We start from the raw sequence: 19219 nt of genomic DNA, 5'->3' as shown, positions 1-19219 counted from the left end.
AATGTTATTTTCCACGTGATTCTGTAATTAAATTGATATAACACTATCTGTGTAGAGCTTGATGTAGTTCATTTGGAGAAATTTCAAAAGTAGATGTAGGATGGGAATTTAAATGAATTGTCTGTTGTGTATTTGCCTTGCTTTTTTTTACTTTGCCTTTTTTTTTAGTCTTTTAATCAGTTTTATCGGCTCCTGTCTCTTTTCATAATTCTCATTGTGGAATTGGCTGAAGTGTTTGTTAGTGTTTCATGATAAAAATGTTTAAACTCATCTCTCTTCTGGGTGATTTAGGGCTGAATTAACTATGAGAAAGAGGAAATGTCTGTTAGTTGCTCTGTGATTCTGTCTGTCAAGTCCAGGACTTCATGGCACATACAAACAAATCCAGATACTTGTGGAAGGAGCTCTGGGTTTTTGGGTTAAATCCTGGTATTGGAAAAGTTGCCTCATCTGTCTAGGCTTAGTTTTTGCCTCTCTAAAATGATGATAGCACTCCAAGTGAAAGATTTCTTTCCAGTATTCATTTGGAAAGTGACCTTTACACTTCTAAGTTTCCTTTGTGAGCCCAGTGGCAGGCAGATGTTGTGGTGGAAGCAGCCCAAGGAGCTGTGTGGGATGGGAAAAAGCAATGCTGGAACTTTACCACTCCTTCTACGCAGACCACTATGAGCAGGGGTTTTCGTGCTGAACTGAAACACAGCCTGTACTAGACATATTGGGATAACTCTATCCTGTTTGTACCTCCCCCCCCCCCCCCATCTACGGGAAAGAGGATTCTTTTAGAAAAATATTGTGAGATCTCAAAGTGAAAGGTGTGGGAGGGTATTATTTGTCTTGTGTTTGCTGGAAAAAAAAATTGAATGCAAGAACAAATGGAATGAGAGGAAATGTGAAAACAATAGGAAGAGAAAAACTCTTTTTAGCCTTACAGAGTAGTCATTGATTCATGAAAGCACAAGGATAATTCCTCATTGTACAGCTTTCAGACAACAGTTAGAATATTCACTTTGAGTTAAAGACTAGAAAAATGTTAATGAACTGACAGAAGCCAAAGAAAAGTCAGTTAAAAAACCAGCAGTTAGAGGACTAGACAAATAACTAATAGGAAAAGAGGGGTAAAAGTACTGAAATGGTGGAATGGAGCATGAGCAAGGAAGGAACATAGCTGTCAGAATTGAAAAGGAAGATAAACTCAGAGAAAAATTAATTGCTTTTGTAGCTCAAGTTCAGACAGAGGAATTCTGGGACAAAACCAGAGTTGGACATTTGGTTTCTCCCCTAAAAAAATTTTTTTTTTTTTAAAATCTCTTTTTTTTTTTAATCTGGTTTATTCTGAGGGATGATCTAGATAACATGGAAAAATAAATTCTTTCTAAAAATGCAAAACAATGTATTTGAATATGCTGTATGGACAAAAGGTTTTACAGTATCTTTCAGGCCTTCAGTTTTCATGAGGCACAATTAACTGAGTACTGTGTGTGATCATGGTCTTGGAATGTTGCTAATTTCGAGGACAGCTCTTATCTATTTTATGCATTTGTATTCTGCAAAGAAAAACTAAACAATCACAATTATAAAAAAATGCTTTTCTTAGGTTTAATATTTGTATTTGCCTTTTATAAAATTAATTATATATTCTGACTTATTAAATTCTTCCTTATGAAAGAAATGATGCATAGGATCTTGCCTGGAATAATTGTGGTAAAGTATAATAACATTTTGCATTTGTGCAAAAAGAGTAATTTGAAAGCAGGCCTATGCCAGTACTTTCAGAGAGAAATAATGAGGAGGGGGACTTACTCAAGGTCAGATGGCCTCAGTGAAAAAAATGGAAGTTTTTTGCTTAACTAAAACCCTCTAGGTAAAGCTTTTTTTTTCTTGTTATGAAAATGGAGACTGGATCAGTGCTGTTCTTATGACTTGCATAAACTTTAGTCTTTCTTTCCTAAATTTTTCACCTGTCTTGGATTCCACTGAAGAAGCCAGACTAGTGCTTGTTTGAAACAGCTCAAGCGTTACTTTGCTACGGAGCCCTTTTTGATATGATGCAACTCTCTGTAAATATTAACTGGTGTTACATTGTGGGTGCTCCCTTTTGGGAGGGCTGTGAGTTTGCTGTGCATGAAGTTGCTGGGGATGGGCACACAGCTCTTGCATGCTATATTTGGCAGAGCTCAGGTCCATCCCCCCGTGTACTGCCAAGAGCAACTGGTCTGTTTGCTCCCGCTGCTCCAGGGCCATGGAAGTTGGATAACCTCTCCACTCAAAATGCGAAAGGATGGGGAGTCTCCAGTAGTAAGCACAAAGGTGTTGTTAGAGCTCTGTGCTGCCTTTGTTCCGTGTTTCCATTCAAAGGTCTTGCTCACTGAGTAGGAGAGACTACAGGGCGCGGTGGGGGGGAAGCAGTTGTGAGAGGCACTTTTCTTTTCCTAACTGTATTGCTAAAAGCATGGGACGTGGGGACACACTACAGGATTGTGCAACAGGAGTTTTTAAAAGACAGCAGTGCACTAGTATTCACTCATGAGGCCCTAAATGGAATGTGAACCACCCGTAAGAGTGCAGCTGGGAGTGGCAATCCTATGAATAGTACTTTGACCACTGGCCATTTTCTTTTGTTGTTTAGCTCTCCCCAGTATCTTTATGCATATAGGTATTATTGTGACACAATATTTAAGCAGCACTTTGGCTGTGCACTGGATGGTATCATATTGAGCTAATGAGAATTAGTAATCCTCTTAAAGTTCTAGTAACCTGCTTGCCATATATGCTCAAAAAGTTTCATACCCATGCATAGATTAGTTTGGAGCTAGTCTTGTGTATGAATTCAGTTGTTACTTAGTTGTTCACATATAATCCTTTTAATTTCCTCTGTATATTATCGTTCACTGTCTTCCAGTGCAAACCCCTCTTGTTTCCCATGTGTTTTCCCCAGTTGTTCTCTGGAATGTTTCCTGTCCTGTCTTGGCCAAGGGCATTTCTGAGGTGTGGAACCTTGATACAAAGCTAGGCTGAGTGAAACAGTTTGAAAAAGTTACCAGCTAGCTAAAGAAAGGGAGAGATGGCCATGGATTGAACCAGATCTTAAATTTGAGGTTACTTCAGACTGGTTCCTACTCTGTATTTCACAGTTGAGTCCAACAGTAGAAGAAAAGAAGTGACACAACCACCTGCAATCCTGAGCTCTGAAACTGCTGATTATGTGGCAGTGATGATTTGTACTGGGGTAAGAGCCAGCTGGCTGTGTGGATGTGGCTTTAGATTGCTTTCTAATAAATAACACTTAGTATGGCTCAGCTTGGTATGAACAGGAAGTGCCAGGCAGAGGAACTGTCACTCCAGAACATGAGTCAGAAGATGAAATTAAGGACTGACATAGATGCATATATTTCAGTGCCTTCACATTTGGCATCTCTGCACAGGCAAATCATCTAATAACGGCTCCCCTCACATACCTTGTATCCACAGGAAAACAGCTAGTGTTGTCTTGAGTAACACATGGAAGACATAGGTGAATGGTATTTTTAGCCTAGCCAAAAATAATTTTTGCATGCACTTCATAGATTGGTGTAGGTTGGCTTTAGTCATGTTTTTTAGTGCTTGCAACTGCTCTGCCCACACCTCCTCAGTGACTGACACAAGCTTCTTCCCTCATCTTTTAATTGGCAAACTTGCCTTTCTTTTGCCTCATGTAAATTGTGAACCATGAGAAGCACCTTGCCTTTGAATGAGTCCTCATAGAGATGATGGCTTCAAGACTGTTTTTATTGGGGTAAGTTCACAATACAAGACTCCTCATATTTCTAAACACTAAGAACGTTAACTTCTTTGGGCAAATCTGGGTTCTGTTCTGGTTAAGTAACTGCCCGGGCAGATCACTGTGATTTTAATAACACTTGGGGGTGATAAAGTTTTACCCGCACAGAGACCTAAATGCAAGAGAGGGTCAGAAGTAACAATTTGGTGTCTTCTATCCAATGAAGGTTTGTTCAGTATCATTTGTTCTGATGTGGGAACTTTCTTTTTTTCCTGTTGACCTTTTATTAACTGGTGGCACAGAAACATTCAATGTCCTTTGTTCTAATTGTTGTCCCATTTCTGTATAAAATTTTTTCTGAGTCATATCCCAAACCATATAGACTCCTTTCATTGCCATGACAACAGCAAGGCATGCCAATGTTAGCAAAGTCTGCTGGAAAAAGAGAAGTCAGTAAAATCAAAACATAGTTAATTGAGGTATTTCATATATAAATTCCCATTTTCTATAATGATCCAAAATTATCCTGCATTGTGGAAAAGTAGTTAAGAACAAGCCCTAGATAAATAGCATAGCTTCATGCTGGATGTTGGTCTTGTCCTAGGCACTGTGTTACAAAAAAAGATCTTACAAAAATAGTGAGAATGGAATTGGTCATAGCCCTGGTGAAATGTTTGGACCAGAAGAGGATAAAGAGTTAAATGTGGTTACTAAAACAATAAAGGATAATTACTAACAGTTTTAGGAAAAAAATTGATGTTAAATTGTGCATTGTTCTTTCATTATCTACCTTTCTATTCATTGTCTAAGATTAAAAGTACATTTGATGGGATTACATAACAGTACATTTTAAACTAATAAATAATGCAGCAACTCATGCAAAGTAATAGGGAATCATTGATGTAAAACAGGTCTTGTAGAGCTGAATGCTGGAAGAAATCTGCCTTATTCCAAGTGAAGCTGGGAAGGAGGAAAACTGTAGGTGGGACTTGAAAAGTCTGCAGTCATCATGAAGGATTATTTCTGTTTTAAAAAAGAGGTGAGAACACAGAGATAACAGAGGTACCATCTACAGCCTCCTTTCCCTTGAAACCTCCATGATCGTATGGGCTTTCTCTTGGCTTCCCTCTATGCTTTGAAGCTAAGATGGAAACTGTTTTGGAAATAGAAATGGAGAATGAATGTCCTGCAGTTGGGGGCATTATCTGCCCCTAACTCTTGAGATTTGTAGCTTTGAATACTTCTGCTTATACTTGCTGTGAAGAAGGGGGAGAGGATGAATGATGTTGCCCACTGAAAAGCTGTGATTCAGGTATTCCTGGCCTATGTTTAGGATTGTCTCATAAAACTCTTCTCAACTTTTCTTGTTACTTTCACCCTGTTAATATATAGCTGCAGGTGGCTGGAGGGTTCATCTTTCCTCTGGTATGTCCTCAGGGTACCCAAATGAGTTTCAGGAGCCTCTGCAATTTCCAAAGGATGCAAGTGCTGTGTTTTCATTTAATGATAGTTGACTCTCCGATGAGGTGGCTGAATTGTGGTGACAGCCATAGGTAGTGTCAGAGCAAATGTAGACTTGTTCCCCTTATTTATATCCTTATTTTCAGACCTACTGGTGCTACTGTAGGCTAGAATGCTGTTTGCTTTGGGTTCTCAGTAATTCTGACAGTACTTGCCTGCTTAGTACAGGGTGATGCAATAAGCCTCCTTATCCTCCATCACTTGCCATGCTGGGTTTTATTGGAGTTCAGAAGGTCCCGAGTCCAGCTGGCTGTAGATGCAGACAGTAGCTCAGGCATTGGGGCTCCAGCTCTGAAAGAGAAACTGTGGAAGTCACTTGACTTACCCAAGATTGTAGCTAATATCAGATATTATCTATCAGTTGCTATCTAATAAACAAGCTTCATGTGAGAATTCACAAAGATGAATAGCAATGGTCCTCCAGTGTAACTTAAATTCTGAGATCAGTGACCCTGAGGAATCAGCCCCTACGCCTGCATCGAGCCCTACACCTGCATCCATGCAAATGGCAAGAGGAGAGCCCTTGACTCTCAGTACTGCAAAGGGATTGATGGGCTGGGTCAAGGCTTGAAAAACAAAACAAGAAAACCTTGTGGTTTTGTGAACTTTATATTTTAAGTGTACATAACTTAAAAGCATTAGACATTTGTGAACCTAAGAAATTCCTTGAGAACTGTACAACGCTTGGCTGCAGGTAGAGCCTGCAAGCCATAAAAGCTGCACTTAATGATAAGGTTTTGTCTTCATGTTGTGGCTAGTGGGTGTGGGGCATGTGAGCATGGAGAGGAGTACGCACTGCTGAGTGTGTCTGCTTTTTCTGCTTTCTCTTCTGTGGAATGGCAGATCTGCTGGACATGAGTCCACTGAATGTGTTTTCATGTATCTGTGGAATTTTTAAGATTTATTTCTTACACAGCATCCTTTAGCTGACATATTTGCAATATTTAAGGAATCATTTAAAATGTTCTTATAATTCACCCCATTTTTGATGGTATTTGTTAGCACAGGTGGTCTCATCAACAAAGAAGCTGCTCATTCACAGCAGAGTTTGAATATGGCTTTAGACAAAAGTTTAGCTGGTGTAGTTAGAGGTACAAAACTAAAAAGAAAATCTTACAACTTATTGAACAAAAGTAGATTGTCTTGACCATTATCCTGTGGGTTGATATTACATGAGTAAATTGCTGACAGAGACTTATTTCTTAGTCTGTGTTTTTTAGCTGCTTTGGGGTCAGACTTTTCAAAGCAAGGCATTTGGGTTTTATTCCAATGCAAAAAACTGTGAATCCCTGAGTAGCCTTTTAGGTGGCAGAATGAAGAGCCATCAATACCTGAAATGTGTCTCCAAAGTGGCCAGTGACATTTAGTCCAATTTTGGTTGGAACTTGTGTTATGAAATGCAACAGTCCCTCTGGGAAGCTGAACTCTACCCTTAGGGACCTCCCCTAACACTCCTAACTCAGAGTAAACCATTAAGGCTACTGGGGAGAGATCTGGGAAAGATGGGCCATAGGACAAAGACATAAGGATGGGATCTCTGTTCCATTGGTACCATGTGTCTGAGGCCAGCCATGAGCCCATGCCTTGGGAAGGAAAGGCAAGAGCAAGCACAGAGTAAAGTGTCCCCAAATATTGTAGGGCCTCTTGTGGGTTGGGGCATTTTTCAGCCAGAGGGGATGTCTTTGGTAATCTGTGATAGATTTTCTTCTTCCTTGTATTTCTCCAGTCTCTTTTTGAGTTGAGGTAAACTTTTACTACATTTTGTCCTGAATCAAGGTGTTCTACAGCTTAATTATATGTGAATGAAGAAATAATAATTTTTTTCCTTGTTCTAAAATTTTCATCTACTAGTTCCTCTTGTTACCGTCTAGCTCTTTTAGTGGCAGAGTGTAAACAGTTGTTCCCTGCTCACCTATTTCACATCACTAATCTTTGTAAGCTTCCATTGTATTCCTACCTTAGGCTGATGTACCACAACATATGCAGTCCCTTCTTGCAGTTTTCCTCTTGCTTTTTGTCAGTTTTCCCACTTATTTAGTCATTACCAATGTCTACTGATTTAGTCATGACATCCCTAATATTGTGTGGACTTTACCAATTCATGTGGGTATAACTGAGATTTCTCATTGTGTTGTTTCTTGCCACTGTGGCCTCACTGATCTTGGCATGCTGTTGTTTCTGCCACCATCTAAGTCTGTGACAGTCTTCACTGTGTACTTTAGCTTACTTTAGACTGGGAATTTCATTCCTCGGTGACAGTTTTACTATTTGTTGTTATGCTGTTCATTTTGTTTAAGCAAATGCTTTAATATACTCCTGCTTGTCCACTGATTCGTTCTGCCTTTTCTGCACTTTTAATCCCTGCATACAACATCCATTTCTCTTGTTTTCACTGACTGTCAGGGTCCCCACCTAAATTAGGTGCTTCATTTCCCTGACCCGTTTCTTTGGTCGTTTTTATGCAAAAGCATTTGTCTGCTCTTCCTCTCATTTGCAGAAGACAAATGAACCCGACCGTTTGGGCACTGTCTCCATTCCCAGTGCCAGCAGCCGGCTTCCATTTTACCGGGACGAGCCCTGTCCGCCGCAGGTGCAGCCGCCGCTCCGCCTTCGGCGGCGAGCCGCGCGTGCCCGCGCACGGGAGGCACCCGGCGGGCGGAGGCGGGGAGCGGCCGGCGCTCTCGCGAGAGCCGCGCGGTAGCCCCGCGAGATCGCGGCGGCTCCCCGCCCGCGTCATGTTTTCCCTGTGACAATCCGGGCCGGGAGGACGCGGCTCCCGGCGGGATCTCCGCGCGCCGCTCCCCGCGCCCCACCGGCCCCGCGGGGCTCCCGGGCTGAGCTCCGCCGCCTCCCCCCGCCGCTGCCTGGTGAGCGCGCGGCCGCGCGGGGCTGAGGAGCGCGGGCAGGGGCGGGAGGCCTGGGCGAGTCCAGGGCCGGGGGGGCCCTCCCCGCGCCCTCCCCGCGCGACAACACCGCGGGGCCGCAGCTGCAGCCGCGGCCGTCAGGGAGCGGGGGAAGCTGCAGACGGGCGTGAGGAAGAGGGGAGGCAGGTGGGGCCGTTCAGGTGTCATTGCCCTGTTGCTGAGGGTGGGAGAAGGACGGGCGTCCTCCGGCAGCTCTTATCCCTTCGTGGGGGCTTCTTGTGCCTCTTCAAAGCTCTATAAACTACGAATTCTGCATTGTGCTTCGGCTGAGGTCCTCGGAGCCTGTGCTTTTCCCTATGAACCTCATGAATGCGATTGTAGTGTGGCCGTGCATTTTTCCTCTAAGTGTTAAACGCATCTCTGGCTATGTGCATCCCAGGTGGACCTGGCAGGTGTCACAGAATTAATCTGAAAATTGTCATGTTTGCCTTCATCAACTGTGTGCGTGACTGTAGGTAGGTGTTCCGTGTATCTCCAGACCTGTCGTCTGAATTGCACCGTCTTACCGTGGCATGTTTGCTGGCTCTTACTTGCAATACTGAAGCGTTATATGTATACTTTTTCTTAGAGATGTTTTATTCTGTATTTCAAAGTGAAGTCTTAGCAGGTGTTTTGTTGTTGTGTTTTGGGGGGCTTTTTAACTGCATATGGCTAATTTAATTGAGGTGTTGCTATATACAAGCTGCTTTTCATGGTTTTTTTTAAGGGCAGAACCCTATTGTTATGCCCTCTTCTTTTCACAGTGTATATAGGAGAGGTTTAGTGCAGTTGAAACATTTTTATTTCTGTTGTCACATACCTAAGCTGATTGTTTCCTCATGAATGGTGTAATTTGCTGTAGCTGGGACCGTGTGCTCTGTATACATATATACATATCCTGTATGTCTGTGTACATACCCGTGCGTATTGTCTCATGAGGTTGATCAGATTTGTAGTTTAGCAGAATGTTCTATGCTGGTATTTCATAATAAAACCTCAGAGGTCTAAGTTTACATGTCCTGAATTTAATGCTCCTTGTTAGAGACCCCATATATACCACATCTGCTCCATTGGGATGTGGGGCTGTGGAGGATTTGTATCTCCGGGTTAAGTCTCACGTAGTTTTGGGGAAAAATATAATAGGTATTTAATCTGGAAGGGTAGGCTGTATACCTGGTCAGTCTGTTACTGCTTCCCCATTCTGAGAGGAATTGGTTATTTTGCGTGAAAGATTAAAAGCTGTACAATGTTGTGCTACAGGACAGAAGGGCAGTGCCAGTCTTTGGTTTCCTTGTACCTATGAGGAATTTGTTGGGTAACTTTATCACAGTGGTTGTTTTAAAATGAAACATCTTAAAGCTTTTTGTCTCTGAGTACAGACCTGGAGTATTTCCTCTCTGCTCCTATGTTCTTGCTTAAATATGTCGCATATGTTTTGTTCTTTGTCTGAACATTAAGACTAAACATGTTTTTGTGGTTGGAAGTATATAAGTTGAAGGGGAAGTGGGAGTGTTGAATTTTTTTTTTTAGAAACTGTGTAAAGGAGGTGTTTATCTAATTGTTAATTAAGCGTAGGGATGTAAAGTCTTTGATTTATTTTTGCCGCGAAACTGCTTGGCATAGTAAGAATATAACACAGCATTTTAAAATTCATTTAATCATTGATTTGAAAAACAGTTTACCGGTGAAAACTTGTTCTTCTGCTGTTTCAGAACTGAATTAAATGGATAATAATTGATTAGGAAGTGGTTTAAGTGACTTGACTAAAGAACTTGTTTTGATTTTGCCTTTAATTTACCAACTTGAGGTAGCCATAATCTTTATTTTTTAAAGAAAACAGTACACTTTATGCAGGTGCTCTGCATATTTTGAAGTATCAGTAATGACTGGAATAGGACTATTTTACAGATGGAGAAAGCTACATGTGAAATCAGCAATAATATTTGTGTTTGAGTAGTAAAATCATGTATGTTTAAGTATTTTCATTTAAGAGATAAACACACGTGTAGTATTCCAATCTTTCTTTTTAGTGTAATTATTCTTGTAATACTCATGGGATAGAGATGCACTTATCCGCATTTTAAAAATAAGTAATGGAGACAGAAAATACATGTATTTCAGGTAGACTTGGTGGAGCAGGCATTTGATTTCTGGTCATAGGTTGTTAGGAAGTCATTAGCCTTTCAATACAACAGTCTTAGATCCTGGCAGATACTTAATCTTCCTCTGTTCATGTAACTCAAGAGATTTTTATCTTGTACTGGTGTGTTTTAGTTAAAAGTAGGATGCAGTTCTCTGTGGCTGCTTTGACTTCCTGCTGTCAAAGTCGTTGTAGTAAATGGTGAGTACTGTGCTGGTTTCGGTTCTCGTGATTGGCTCTCGGAAGTACTCAAACTCTGAAATTGCTGCCAGGATTTCTTTTTGTCTGTTTCCCTTGTAGTGACTGACAGTCAAGTGGAACATTCAAATCTAGTAGGTGTTAGCTTTTTAAAAACATCTGAAGTAGCCCTCAGAAATCGAAGCTCTGCTGTCATAAGGCTGCTTGAAGTAACTGCCAGTGTGCTGCAGCTGCTTGCTGTGCATTAGAGTCATTCAGAGTAACCCTTGTAAATTCTTAATATAAAAAAAAAGAAAACAAAGCCACCCTGGAGCCCAGTGGCTACAGGATTTGCCCCTCAACAGCAAGTGTAATTGTGACCTTGGAACTGGCCAGGTATATTCCCTGGCCTGGACTGCCTGTTGTGATTGACCTGATGTCACCAAGCTAGTTGGGGGGGTGTTCAGGTGGCTCAAGCAATCATCTCTGCTGGGAGCTGGAATTAATTTGCTGCTTAAAGAATAGCCTGCAGTTTGAGTCCTCTTTACTAGTAATAATTTTTGTTTTTCTGTCTAGGACTGGATAATACAGAAATTTCATCCTCAAAACGTTTCCTTACAAACAGAAGTTTCTTTTTCAATTGGTTATAACAGGGGCTCTCTAAGTCAAGAAATGCAAGTATTAACAGGAATCATTAACATGAAGGAGCATCCACAGTTTTCCTGGGCAACCTGCTCCAGTGTCTCATGATGAGATGTTTCTTCTTTATGTCCAGTCTAAACCTACCCATATTCAGTTAAAAACCATTTCCTGTTGTACTGTCACCACAGGCCCTGATAACAGGTATTTCTCCATTTCTCTTTTACGTCCCCTCTATATCTACATCTATCTATCTATCTCTCTATATATAATCTCTAAAGGCTGCAGTCCATCTTTCTGCTTACATACAGCTAACTTGAAAGTTAAATGTGTTTGAATTTTGGCTGTCTGTACATGTTGTACTTTCCTGTCCATTGCCGAGTTTCTCAATTTCAAGTCATGATTTCTAGCAAATACGTCTTCAAAATGTTTGTAGTTTTTGCAAGAAAATATCTGTTTCTATGTATTGTGGTGGTTGAAAATACTGTAACTACACGGTAGAAGTACAAGTTATTGTACCTTTCAGGGAGAGTGATAGTGCTAAAACCTTACCAGAGTTTTTATCCATTTTCCAGTGCAAGATCAGGCAGCTTTCTTTGCTCAAATTGTTGGGATGGTTTTGATGCATGGGGATTTCTGCTTCTCAGCTCCTCTTTTCACTAACTGCTTTTGATGACTGTGTATGTGGAGCATCCTGCATTCTCAGCTTTTCTTTCAGTAACCTTAAAGCCATCTGAAGAAGTAATGGATTAAATTGATTTTTCTAAGTTTTTCTGCTGAACAGTAATGATAATTTTTATTTCTTCTCTGCTTGGGTAGATTTTGTACAGCCCCCGGGGGTTTACATTGACAAACCATGATTAGGTTTTTGTATCGCTTTTTTTTTAAACCTAAGGGCAAAAGGGCAAATAGCTTTAATTTCATATTAACTTAAAAATAACTTTGTCTTCCTTTGGTCTGTCTCCCAAAAGTTTTTGGAATAACCAGTTGTGACCCCAGCTGAAAGCATACGGTTATATTGGTTTCAATACTCTACCTGATAATGAATGAATAAATAATCCCACAAGAACCTAAAATCATGTAGGAAAACTAAAATTGGAAGAATATCAAGTAGAACCTCACCATGGCTTACTTAACAAATATAAGGCTAGGTGGAATCCAGTATTTGGAAAGAAAAGTTGATGGTTGTTTGCATAATTAATCTTATTCTGAATGATGATGTCATTCATTTGGTTTCCATACGCTGAGCAGGAGGCTAATACAAGGAGGAAAGATAGTGGTCATTGTGCTCAGTGGAGACAGATGTTCACATGAATTAATGCTGGTGTGTATTTCACTGTAATGTTTTAGGAGTGAAGAACAACGTGCTGTAGCTGCTGTTCTTGCTTGCTTTTTCTGGGTTAGTTCCTTTTGCTCCTTGCCTTCCCATTCTAGATTTGTAAGAGACCACGGCTCATTTTTTCTTAATTGTTTTACTGTCTATCCCCTGTTACTTAGCACCACTGTCTTTTTTTCTTTTTTTACTGCTTCCGATGACACTTTTTGTCTCTTTGCTTTCAATTCTTTGTGAATTTGTAGTAATTTCTCTGCAGTGTCAGTATTTTCTAATTTATCATTTTCTCTTTTTCTTTCCCATGACTGTGTTGGATGGATTCCGTTCACCTCACATCTGTCATGACACTGTGTGTAGACTATGTGGATAGGCCAGAAAGAACATTTGAAGAATGCTGCCTTGCGTAGTGACCTACAGTGCTTTTTGGCACCAGTGGAATATTGAACAGACAAATCTTCTAGGCAAAATTACCTCTTGTTGGTTTCAACTGTCATAGTGTCCCCTGGCCATGAGCGATATGAAACATCCTGCAGGTTTTGCATTTCTGTACATTTCATACTGTTGGCCTATGACAAGGCAGGATTTTTTAATACTTTTATATATTCTTGGTTTCTAAATCACCTTTCAAATAAAAGGCTGTAAATATTGTTTGGAGCCTTGATACCTGCTGCTAAGTCCTATATATACAACCCCTTATTTATGGAAAAAAGGGAAGCAAATCAGTTTGGTTTAGTTGTACTTTAAGATACAAAATTTTAATAAGGATTGCAAAAATTGCTGCACTCTACCAACTGGCAGCATATGAAGCAAGATTCTTACTGGGACTTTGTGCCTCCTTTGAAAGAAGTATGAAAGACTGGAATGATAAAAACTTAAGGTAATCTGTCATTTTATGGAGCATCAGGAACTGTTAGGACTGGAACTTGGCAAAACCAGAGAACACTCCTTCTGTTGCACAAATTAAAGGTACAGCAGTATGTTGAATTCCACATGCAGCTCTGGAATCGTACAGATTAGGAATTTGACAGAATATTGAGGTAATAGTTTAGTAGATGTGGATACAGACTAAAGACTTTGTTTACTGGAAAGAATGTTACATTTATTTGAATTAACAAAATAATTTAGAAGGGTTCTAAGTGCTTAGGCTATAAAACTGAAATGTTGCAACTTTGAAGAGATTCTATTTGTATAATGGAGTTTTAATACTGTCATCACAGCGAGGCAGTAAATAGACACATATTGCATCAGGTTTTCTGTCATATTTTAAGTAAATTAGCTTTCCCAGAGCTGTGATTGGCAATGAACTCAGAACTTCTACTTTATCAAAAACTTACCTAAAATAACATCCCAGAATAAAGTTTTTCAGTTGTCAGTGTCCCTTGCAGTGAATTAATTGAATTATATTCTTAATGCGCTAGTGGAATTGCCTGATTATCCTGATTGTGAAATCTTTCCTGAGTTTGAGTTTTGTGTGAGCCACAAAATGCTTGATTCTTCTCGGCCATCACAGAAGTTAATTTCTCACTATTGCAAATAAAGCTTTAACTACTTGTAGCAGTATCAAGAGCTGTAGTGTGCTCTGGCTGCCATCTGTTTAAATATTAGATTTTCTAGTCCTTTTTAGAAACCACCCAGGTGATGTCGTGTTGAAGGTGCCTTGAGCGTAGGAGGTACTCTAGGAGCCGCTCATGTTTAAAATAGTAAATGGAACTGCGGCAGGCGCTAGGAAGCTCATTGTCAATGAACACACAGTGAAGAACTTTGTATATGTGTGTGGTGCAACACCACAGGCAGACAGTGAATAGAATTGAGTTTCACAACCAGATCTTTGTATGTTCGTTAATTTTGGTGTTTTCTGCCTTTGATTTGACTGTACAGACGTACTTCTTGCATTGCAAGCTTTTGTAATTAGGTTCCCATAAAATAAATGTAGTCAGCATCTTAGAAAGGTTGCTGAAATTGCTGATTGCACAGAGGGGGAGAGTGAGTGCTCGTGAGGTTTATTTTTCCTCTGAGAAAACTTTTGATTTTTAGGACATATAATATTTGTGGCTTTATAGGTGCAGATTTTCAAGAGCTTTGCAGCTTTCAGCTACTTTTGTAGGAGATCTAAGAGCCTGAGCACTTGGCTTCTGTCAGAATAATTGTTTTTATGTGTGCTTGATACCTGCTGTAGTCAGACCAGGTTAAAGAACATGGTAGTATCAGTGTGTGTGCTAGTGTCACTGATTTAAGAAAATGGATTTTCTTTATACTGATTGAAGATGCTATATATAATTTTATACATTTTATATGTTTGAAAATCTCCATGGACTGTGAGAAGTTCTGCCTTGATTAAAGACTAGGTTAAAATATATTCCCCTTGTTTGCTATGTTCATTTGACAACACTTTATGTAAGATCAATTTTGCTTTTTATCCCTGTATTACAGTGTTTACTTCTTTGGACCTTGTACAGGGAGGAAAGCACAAAGCTGTAAAATAACAATTAAGCAGGAAGATTCAAATTTGTACAAGCAGTGGGAAATCACTGTGCTTTGAGATTTACCTACATTTCTGAGCTGATTGTTCACATTTTCCTTTCCACAGCCTGAGCAGCAGTTGCACCTTCTTCCTCCTTATCTGTGGACCTGTATTATTATTGCTTGAATACCAGTGATTACTTGCATTTGGCAATGAGGTAGAGCCACTGTGTTGGAGATGATGCTGTTTTGGGGAAAAAAGAAAAAAATGGGCCCTAAAATCAGCTCTTCCCCTCCACATGTTTCTCTCTGTTGATAAGCTGAGTGTGTGCGCTATGGACTGAAAAAGCAAAACACGTTTTGTGGGGAAACTGTGCTGTTACACTCTCTACTTCTTAAAATAGCAAGGCAATAATCCTGTCTTAGACTTTTTAAGGATCTTTTCTACAGCTTTCTTTTAAACAAAACATAAACCCCTCTGTTTTTCTCTTGTCTCGACTTTCATACTTACATCTCTTCCTGCAGGAATTTAGTGTTACCTCTCTGGAATTGCCTAGAGCTGTTCTTTATTTTCCTGTTTCTCCCTCAAAATGAGCTACAGAGTGTGATGTAGCCACACTGTACAGCTTCTGCCCAGTCTCCACCTTTCTTTAAATTGTCCCAGCAATCTTTCTCTTAGATCTATGTACAGCAACTTTGGAGGAGTTTTTTTTAATCTAAACCCTAGAAGAGAGCTTCCTGTTTACTTCTGTTAGGACAAATTTGTTGGCTGCATGTAGGTGGTCCTTGGGTGAAAAATTCCGGTATCTCCCATAATTTCCGAGCTGACATGGAAAAGGAAGGACAATGGAAATTCCTTCAGGGAAGTGTATATATTCTGTCCAAGACCCATCTTTCCTGCTGGACTCAGAAACAAGATCTTTATAACCTTACAGACTTTAACCTTCAACCCCATGCTGAAGTCCTTTGTAAATTATTCTCATTTCCCCCTGTGCCCTTGGAGTATAAGAGTATCTGGGGCAGTTTCCAAATTCCTCAGTCCTTTGTATTGCAGTCAAGAACTTCCCTTACTAACTTCTTTAGTAATGTTTTTTTCCTCTTTAGTGAGTTCTTATTCTTACATTTGAAGGTGATCAAAGCTGTCCCACTTCCCTCAAAGTGAGAAGACCTAAATACTTCTTGGTTTCCTGAAGCTGTAGTAAAAATCTGAAAAAAATACTTGTTCTTAGAGGTTTGACAGTCTTCATGTCTGAGCCAACCAGGTGGATTTTTGAGAAATCTTTAGTGTTTGCTTTGTTCCCTTTCTAGAAAAATCTACTCTTTCTGTAGCAATTTTAGGAGATGGTGGTAAGTGGCTGGAAAATCTACTGTTACTTTTCAATTATGTTTTACCTTTTGTATGACACATTATGTAAACACAGAAATACATTCTCCATAATTTTCTTGGTAATTTCGCTTTGGTGTCAACTGTAACACTTTGCAAGAATTATTTCACTTATAATAAATAATTGTTACAGAAAGATTACTTCTGCTTCAGACACATATGCATGAAACAGTGAGATTTTTGTAGTATCTAATATGAATGCCAATATAGATGTGTGTGTATATATATATACACATGTATATATGTATATATAAAAAATATTGAAATGTTTGTAGTGGAATACCTATTCTGTTGTATCTCCTGGTCAGTTTTACATTAAGGTGTTAGTCATCCATGCAGTCAGTGACTTGGTATTTTATATATAAAATAAGCAAGCTGTGGTTAATGACAAGATCAAGTTCCTCTTTCTGTTTCTGTGTTTAAATTGCTGGGGTGGCAGAGAAAAGGAAAAAACAGCATTCATAGTTTATCTCTTATTCCTGTTTCATGGAAATAACTTGTAAATATAGTTAGATGCATCTCCAGTCTCTTATTTTATTCTTATTTGAGATAGGGGAATAGTTCTTTTTCCTTAGAAAAGATACAGTTTTTCTCAGTAAAAGAATTGGCTGTTTGGCCTATTCCATTAGTGATATAAACTTAATTTTAATATGCCCAGTAGTCTGTTGTATTTAATAATGACTTGCAACAGGCCTTTCGCACTTTAATACATGTGATTTATTAGTTATTGTAGGCAAGCTTACACCACAAAAATTAACATTTTAAGTGACCTGTAAAAATTAGCTGGTGGTTTCAGGCTGAACTAATTCCTATTTAAGAAAAAACAAACTCTTTAATAACACAGAATATTTTAAATTTTTAAAAATTGTTTGCTAGGCCACTGAAGACTGCATACTTTCCCGGAAATATGACAACTTTCCTCTTTTTTCCCTATATTTTAACTCAGAACGGAAGACCTTAAGTGTATCAATTATTATTAGTGTTTACTCTGTCTTGCTGACAAGCATTTGCACGCTCTTGGTTTTGCGTTTATTTTTTCCTTAGGTGCAGCAAGTACATTTAAGCCAAAACTTCTTAAAAATCATCGTCTAACTAAATAGAGGAACAGAAATATATGGATAAAGGGGTAATGAAATTTGTCATCAGCTTTCTTTCTGAGTTCTTGGCTGTGTGGAAATGCATGCCAATCAATTACTACAGTTTCAGAATTATTAGGGGTTTTTTGTAAGTTGATTTCTTTTAATTTGAAGTGCATCCTATTACCTCCCATCTATGCTTACTAGTTATTGCAAGATGTGGAGACTTGATTTTGAGCTTAGAATTCGAGTGGTAGTTTGGCTGTTTGGTGTAATTGTTTACATAATGGGGAAAGCCATGAACAACAGAGGAAGTACCTGGTTTTGACTTCTGAGCTTGAAGAGACAGCGTCTGAAACCCAGGGGATGCAACATTCAGTGTGCAGTGGGATTCAGCTTTGGAAGTTACAGGTTCGCCTTCAGGTGCACTTAAAGCAGTGGTCTGATAAAAGGAAAAACAACCTTTGTCTCTGCTGCAGGTAATTTCCATGTTTCTTGTAACATTTAAAAGAGAGCTCTCTTAAGCATATTTTCTTCCATAATTTAAGTGTTTTACTCTCCTCTTAGCTCAGGCAAAAGCCTTCCCTAATTATATTTCCCGTATTTTCACAGGTTTCATTTTAAAATTCTTTTCCTCACATTCCCTTTCATCTGATGTAAGAGAAACAAACAATAGTTGGCGTCCAGTGCAGTGATGGCTAACAACAGCTCTCCCTGTGTTTGTGCACATATTCCAGTAGAGGATTTGATGAACCTGAGCCGTTCCTTGAGTTCAGCTGCAGCACTGGCTGTGGTTCTCAGGACGAACAAGCTCTGAAGGCGGGCTTAGTTACCTTCATACGTCTTCCCCTGCAGCTCAAGTTGCTGCCACTGCTATTCTGAAAGAAAAATTCTTCATCCAGGATGCATAGAACTTGGCTTTTAGGGTTTGATGTATACATTTTGTCCCCACTGTTCCCTGGAGTAAGCTTTTGAAATAGGTGTTAAATTTGGTAACATTGTTGGAATCCTTGTTCAGCTATGAGTTTTGAGTCCCATTTTAGTTGACTTACCAGTTGGCAACAGTAAAATATTTGTGAACATTTACTCCCCCAAAATGCTGATTTCCTCAACAGGAACTGTGGTTCTAAAAGATACGACAAATAAGTTGTGTTCCACATCCTCACAGTTTACTTTTTCTTTTTTTCCCTGAGGAGCAGGAGGAGAAAGGAAAGAATAAGGGCAGGGGAGCTGGGCTTTTAAAAAATTTTTTTTTTCATAGAAATCCCAGAACGTTCTGGGCACTTGAGTTTGATGTGTTTTAAGTTTTCCAGTGTTGAAATACTTGATTAAAGCTGTTGCTATACATTTAGATGGTTTTAAGTTTATGATGATGAAAGAAAAGTACTTTTCTCCTCTTGTCACATGCTTCTGGCTTGTCCCTTTGTGCTTGGCCATGTGATCAGCGTGTTCAGAAAGTGTGTAGGCCTGCACCCTGTGGGACTGGCCCACCCTGCACACTTGGTACCTTCCACATGTTCACCTGACCCTGCAGTGGTCAGATATAGTGAAACAGCAGTGAGCATTCACTTGAGTTTTCAAAGCCAAATGTATTTTCTTTTTGCCTGCCCTAAAAAGAAATGAGATGTTCGTGTCCAGGCTCTGGAGCAATTATAAACCTTGTGTTTGTGGCAATGAGCTGGAGGAAGTAAACCTTACCTATGCATTGTGCTACCACTGTTACCTGGTTTCTGTGTAACCTCAGTGATCTGTAGTTGTTCATGCAGAGACAGAGATCATTTAGATTTGCATTCAGAGCGCATTTCCAGGATTACCAGCAGTGTCTGGTT

At 39.6% G+C, this 19219-nt stretch overlaps 1 protein-coding gene across 10 annotated transcripts in view; it reads left to right on the top strand.

The window, feature by feature from the left end:
- The window catches only part of HERC1 (HECT and RLD domain containing E3 ubiquitin protein ligase family member 1), a 101489-nt gene that overhangs the window by 10430 nt on the left and 71840 nt on the right, over positions 1-19219 (top strand). For 8 of the 10 annotated variants that reach the window (XM_032122731.1, XM_032122727.1, XM_032122734.1 and 5 more), the window contains exon 1: positions 8040-8145. The exons of the other annotated variants lie outside the window; for them this stretch is intronic. The gene's annotated coding sequence lies outside the window, so the exon portion shown is untranslated. Of the gene's footprint in view, positions 1-8039; positions 8146-19219 lie in introns of those variants that run through there. 10 annotated transcript variants of the gene reach the window in all.

The sequence above is a fragment of the Corvus moneduloides genome, chromosome 13 (genome assembly GCF_009650955.1).
Source record: "Corvus moneduloides isolate bCorMon1 chromosome 13, bCorMon1.pri, whole genome shotgun sequence".
NCBI lineage: Eukaryota > Metazoa > Chordata > Aves > Passeriformes > Corvidae > Corvus > Corvus moneduloides.
This window is presented reverse-complemented; position numbering and strand designations above follow the sequence as displayed.